Source organism: Pundamilia nyererei, unplaced genomic scaffold (assembly GCF_000239375.1).
Source record: "Pundamilia nyererei isolate P.nyererei 1_Seehausen unplaced genomic scaffold, PunNye1.0 scaffold00295, whole genome shotgun sequence".
Taxonomy (NCBI): domain Eukaryota; kingdom Metazoa; phylum Chordata; class Actinopteri; order Cichliformes; family Cichlidae; genus Pundamilia; species Pundamilia nyererei.
Window position 1 is genome coordinate 330,565 of NW_005187696.1, and position 6,716 is coordinate 337,280.

A 6,716-nucleotide genomic window follows, 5' to 3' on the forward strand; every position below is an offset into this window, starting at 1 on the left:
GATACCGATACGTAATATCGGATCGGTCCATCTCTAGTTCAGACACCAAATATAGAGTTTTGCACATCATTACTCAAATGTGACTTTATGGTCCCCACGGACCGGTTTATGTCCAACAATATTTTATGGACCGGCCTTTAAGGCGTCACCGATAAATACAACAAAATAAAACCAGTACCTGTACCAAAATTTGTTCATAACACACGGGAAAAGACCCAGGGAAACCTAAACGATAAAAACTGATTAAAAACCCCGAAACCATAAATTTCACACCCCAGCCTCAACTCTTGCGGCCCGGTACCAAACGACTCAAGGACTGGTATCGGGCCATGGCCCGGGGGTTGGGGAAGGCTGTTCTATCGAACACTATAAAGCCGACAAAGAGAAATTAGAAATGCATACCATGAGTTCAGGTTTTAGGAGAATAATCGCTGTCTTATTTTCGGCAAGGGAAAAAAGGTTGTGGAAAAAAAATATTTAAAAATGGATCAAAGTAATCACAAGGAGGTTTTTTGTGTACCCAGCAACCGCCAGCAAGCACTTGCCAACTGATTGTGGGCCTTTGCTGTGTAAATGTAGCCTTTGTGAGGTCCTCTGCTGCTGTGATCAAGAGGGAAATCTTGTCCAGACCCTACTGACTTTTGCCTGTCTTTTCGTCTGCCAACACAATGTGGTTGCCTCTCTAACTTGTTTTTCTTTTCTTTTTTTCTTCCATAGGCGAAGCCCCTAAATGACCCTATCCACTCTGAATGAGAGGGCAAGATTCGACTTGTTTCAGACTCTGGCAAACCACCAGCATTCTTTACCAGTGTAGAAGATTAGACTTGACAGCACAGTTTTACCTCCCATCATTGGTTCCAGTCAGAGAAAACCACATCTGCTTTCTACCTCGAAGGGAAATAGAAAAGGAAGAAACATCCGTTTACTTTCCATGATTAGTTCCTCATCTTCTTCTCATTGCAGTGTTTTTCCATTTTACCTCAGGGATCCTCACCCACTGTCTACCTCCACCACTGAAACAGCCAGCCCAGTGACTGGAACACGAAGCAATAATACACCCGTGACCTGCCGCTGTTGTTACCGTGACAACCAGTATTGCCTCTCAAGATCTCAGTGCAACCGTGACGTGAGCAAAGACCTTTGACCTGTAACCACCTGCCAGCCCTTACCTGTTCACGGCAGACAACTGTATACCTCAGCAAACACAACTTCTGGATATTCAGGAAACAGAAGTAAACTTTCAGTCACGACTCACTATCCTGGTGCTTTAATCTACCCAGCAGGCGACACATGCTCACTAACCTGATGCTTTAAGCCACGCAGTAGACTTCTCACTCTGGAATCTTCCAATTGCCTTAAAGGCACGAGTATAGCAACAGTAGCCAGGTACTTGCACAAAACTTCAGTTCATCTGATCCTCAGCAAAATCACATCATACACAAGCCTCAAGATCTGAGCAGTAGCAGAAATCAGCAATCGCTCAGGGGACGGCTTTGGAAGTACCCCCACCGCCTTGAGTTTGGACGTCTCTGTGGGACAGCTGTGGAGTAGTGAAGCTACCCCAGGAAGAGGAGAAAGTATTGGGAGCCTCATGTTCTCTTACTACTCTGCAGGAAGATGCAAAAAATAAAGAACTGACTGTCAGATGTAACAGAGCGTTATATGCCCGAACGAAGTAAACACAGAACATATCCGTATGGTGACGGAGAAGAATAAAAGAAGGAAACAAAACAAGCTTCTCCTACAGATGAGAATATAATGGTGAGTCGTTTTTTTTTTTTGTTTTTTTTTTTTGTTTCACCCCCCACCCCTACCCCCTTTAGTTTTATATTTTTCATTTCTTATAGGTATCACTAACTGACATTTGAATGACATTTCTGCCTTATTAAATGATACAGAGTGGAGCCAGACAGAAGATTAGGGAGAGATGGAAGGAGCGCTATGCAATAAAGGTCATTAAATGCTTCAATAAATCTTAACAAAGAAACATCACACTACTTTCTAGCCACACTGAGGTTTATTGCTTTAAACAATTGAAAGTTAAATATGACAAATTATCAGTGGCTGTGTCACATTTTGATGGTGCATATGGTGCCTTTAAGTGGTCCTTAACATTTAGCTTGCTGGCTATAATAGAAACAAAGTCGACATTTAGGGCCATCTGCCTAAAAACTTGAGTAAAACGTCTTCTAGTATTTCGAAATCATGTGCTGTGAGATGATAAAATGTTCAAAATATAGATTTTTCTAGTATGACTCCAGGAAAGGATGGAAAACAGTGTTGCTCTGTCACTGAAATGTCTCGGTGTCCATCGTTATGAAATCTTGTTGAGACTTTTAGGGTTCCAGGACACTGTATCAATGACTTTGGGAAGCTCCTGACCTTTTCATTTGTCACTGAAATATCTCTGTAGCTGTTGGATCGGATGGTTTGGTATAAAATCTGGTATGTTTATATTCTCTATGGTGAATTTTGACAAGTGTGACCTTTCATTTTGCACCAATGTCACGTTTAGCAGTCGAAAATCTGCCATTCCTGTCAGCTACAGTAATACTTTGTGCTTGTGCTAATAGTTAGCATGCTAACACATTACACTAAAGAGAATATAACCAGTATGTTGACATTGGCAGTTAGCTCAAGGCTCTGATGTGCCTAAACTGACAGAGCACCTAGGTCATGAACATGTTCTGAACACATCTGTGAACAAAGCTCAACTGAGCTCTACGAGATTGATTTTAAGCTCAGTGAGATTCTCGTGTGTTTCACCTGTGAGAACATAGCCTCCACCTGCAGATGTAGTTTGCTATAGAGAAAGTTTACTACTTTTGTTTGGGTCCTGCTCAGAATAATAATTTACTAGGACTGTGAATTTTTCATTTAGGAGTTCTCCATCCTTCACTCCTGAGAGATTCAAAGGTCGTGCGTTGCATCTGCTGTCTTTTTTTGGTCTTTTTTTTTCCTCTTTCTTTCTTCAGTACAGCAAACGACAGCTTGAATGTATGACATCGAATGCAGGGTTTGTTTATAGCTGTGATCATGGAACTGATCGTGCTTAGCTTTAATCAGCGTAAATCACTTTTTGAGGATCGAGTCGATGTGTTCCACTAACATTAAAGCCAGCTAATATTCATCAGATTAGCCCACCTGTCCCATGTTCTTGTTCAATCTTGTCTTATTTTAAGATATGTTCGCAATACTTGACATGGGTTACATATGTCTTCCTTTTTAAAAAAAAAAAAGAAAAAACAAAAAATGGCAATTTGCCAGTAAACAATTGCACCACCTAGTCTTCTAGTACATCAGAGGCTGTCCATGAACCTAAAATTAAGTCGGGCTAGCATTCATTAATTTATGCTGCATGAGTGACTGACTGAAGCTTTCAGGACTCGAAAGAGTCTAATGAGAGTGATGGAACAGTTTCAAGAACAAGAAACGGATGCAGGATAACAGAGCACACAATTATTCAAAGCTTGTTAAAAAAAAAAAAAAATTAAAGTCTCTAAGAGACTGAGGAGTTGAAACTTATCTCAACCATTTCGCTAAAAAGTGTGATAAGTGTGCAAATCAGGACATTTATGGTTGGGAGTTTAGACGAACGTGAATTATAGATTGAACTTTGGTGGTAGAGCTTTATAAATGGATAACGTGAGATGGTTTAACTTTGAAGTCCATCCAACCTTTTCTTACAGAACAATGGTGAGTACAAAATGTCACTGTGACATATACAGAGTTTCATTACTGAGAATATCTCCATAGTGTTAGACATTTGGTTGACTGCACAAAAGTTTTATGGTTGGAAGGAGGCAGACATTCTTTAATTCTTTACAAAAGCCTTGTTTAATTTTTAATTTCAAACATAGGATCAAACATAGGATCCTACCGCTATTCATTTATTTAAGCTCAGTTTTTAAAACCTTAGGATGTAACTACAGCCCAGCCCATGCAGCAGTATATGAATGACTAACCTCGTATTGTGGATGGATTATCTCAGTTGTTCTCCTGGCTGAAGTTTGGTCCTTTTACAGCATCCTGCCATGTGATTACATTTGTTTCTGACCACCGAGAACACTCACGTTAACTTTCATCCAGTGGAAAAAAAAGTTAGCTTGTTTATATTATGCTAACATAGCTGTGTCGCTAGCGGTCACGTAGCACATCATTATATACCAGCTAGCCCAACTTCAGTAACCCTACAAACGTCACTGCTGTTTAGTTTTCTGTCTTCATTTATGTTGGAAGTGATAACAGAGCTGTACGTTTGAATTTGTTTCCAAACCCCGCAGTCAGGACATGCTATATTGTATTTAGATAGAAGCTAGCGAGCTAACTCCCTGCTAACTTCTAACTCCGTTAAATATCATAAATTCCGTTTTCATGGATGCCTGGATGTTAAACTCAACTGTTACACCTGGTAGAGCAGAACGCTGATCATTTTATTAAAGATGAAAGACTTTAAACAGTTTTTCAACTCTCAGTAATGCCATAGTGATCGTTTGATATATGGACCTGCAGCGGAGTTTAGGTCCAGACATGGCTAGTGACGTCAGACTGAACAACCGGATAGTCCCCACCAAGGTGCTGTGACGTAAAACTACATTTAATCTGAGAACTGGTAGTTGGAGGTCTGGACTAAGCAATGTTGCATACCAAAAAATGAGGTCAGCTGACTATCTGAATATTGTAAATTAGCATCAGTGGACTTTTTTCTTCCCTGATGGTCTTCCAAAATCACAACGCCAGGATTCATTAGGCTCAAATTGTAAGAGTGATTCACTCATGGATCGGCCACCACAGTGTCCACAACTTAACCCCATTGAGAATTTTTGCGATGCACGGTAAAATTAACAAACATGAATTTGAAATGTCGGTAGTTTCACCAGAAAACCAATCCAACCAAGCTTGGATTGTATTAGACGTGTGTTACGTAGCTTTCATGTATTGAAATGCTTTTTATTATCAGATTTAAACAAAGAAAAAGTACCATAAAGCTTTTCTTTCTTCTGTCACCAGTTTTAACAATGGGAATTCCAATAACACAACATCAACACATCTGACTCCTAGCATAGTACAACTCTAACACAAACTTCACATAAAAACAAAAAATACTTTATTTACACCTATTTTTGTGATATTAGCTAATTAGATGCCAAGTTGAGTGTCCATAATTTCTCTGCTCTTGCTAAAGTTGGCTAGGATCCTTGCCAACTAAGGAAAACCATCAGTATCAGTAGAGCTTTCAGATCATGGAAGATTGACATGTTGAGCTAATGCTGGTGTGACTGCTAACATGGATACATTTCAAATTACGTTACGTAGCAAAAGCCGTGTCTTAGATGGGTAAGATTGACTAATTTCCCCCAATTTGACTTTTTCAGCTAATTTTACAAACTAACAACGTAGCATAGCAAAGATATGACTAACTGGCTAAATATATTTTTCTTGTTAACACTATCACTCGTGGAAATGCTAGTTAGCTTGCATCATTGATGATCTCAAATGGCATTGATTTGAACCACAAGTATGTTGTGCAAATGCAACAGAACAGGCATATTTGTTTTTTGCAGCATCTTGTTAGCCAACATAGGGAGCAGCTTGATACTCAAGCAGAGAGTGTATATGCTGGTCTCCCAGTTGTACATGATATGACACAGTACATAATGTAGAGCAGTTCTGCAGAATAGTCTCATATGTGTCATCACTGTTTTTGCTAAAACAAAATGTGCAAATGTGAGCAACGTTGCAGTCTGCTTGATAACCCATTGGTGTCATTGGCAGTGGTTTACTGAGGCAGACTTGGGGTACTTGGTATGTGTTTGTAGCTGTCTGTGCTGCTGTTGTTATAACAGCATAAATGCTGCTTTAAATGAGTGTTGCAGAAGACATTTAAAAAAAGTTTCAGCTGTTGGTACAGAGTAGCACAGGAGAGAATCAAAGCATTGTGGCTTAGATTAAAAAAAACTTTACTAAGTCATAAGGCGACTGTTGAGATACAGCTGTAGCTGTAGATGATGCATAACATTGGTCCTGCATGTTGACTGTTGTCTGAAATGCACTGACACAATACAGATATTTATTGATGTGGCCACACGCTGATTCCTCTAAGTGTGAAGATGTAGTGCAGAGGATGAGTTTGAAGAGGAACAGGAATTACAAAGTCAGATTTCAGCTGCGGTTTAGGGAACGGGAAAGATGGAAAAAGAAGTTTGAGGGAGGACGGAAAGAGACAAAGATGAATTCTCAGCCTCACCTGAGAACCTTTGTCCCCTCCATTCAGTTCTTCCACAGGCAGACAGGGAGTCTGAGTCATGCTTATTATGCTCCATCATTGATAGTCTCCTCACGTCATGCAGTGATGTATAGAACGCAAAGCCAGCATTAGTCAGTCAGGTCAGTGGTTTGTTAGCGTGGCAAGCACAATAACTGAGCAGTTGTGTTTTTGTGTTGAGTTTAGGAAGCTTTGGCCATGTTGAACCAGTCAGAAGGCTTGGAAAAGCACACAAGTGTGTTAAATGGCCCAGCTGTTCTGTCACTGCAGAAAGGGCACATGGGGCAACGGAGGCTGGATGACATCCCATTATCTCGTCGTGTGTGTGTGTGTGTGTGTGTGTGTGTGCGCAGATACAAGAGAGTGGAGCTTTGAATGAGTCATCCATGTGCTCTCTGAGACAATTGCTGCAATCATGCTCTCTCTCTCTGTGTGTGTGTGTGTGTGTGTG

The 6,716-nt window shown here is 40.4% G+C and overlaps 1 protein-coding gene across 4 annotated transcripts in view; it reads left to right on the forward strand.

Annotated features, from left to right (window-relative positions):
* The window catches only part of LOC102216204 (thyroid hormone receptor alpha), a 103,868-nt gene that overhangs the window by 43,052 nt on the left and 54,100 nt on the right, over positions 1 to 6,716 (forward strand). For all 4 annotated transcript variants that reach the window (XM_005750991.1, XM_013915384.1, XM_013915386.1 and 1 more), the window contains exon 3: positions 718 to 1,761. The gene's annotated coding sequence lies outside the window, so the exon portion shown is untranslated. The remainder of the gene's footprint in view (positions 1 to 717; positions 1,762 to 6,716) is intronic.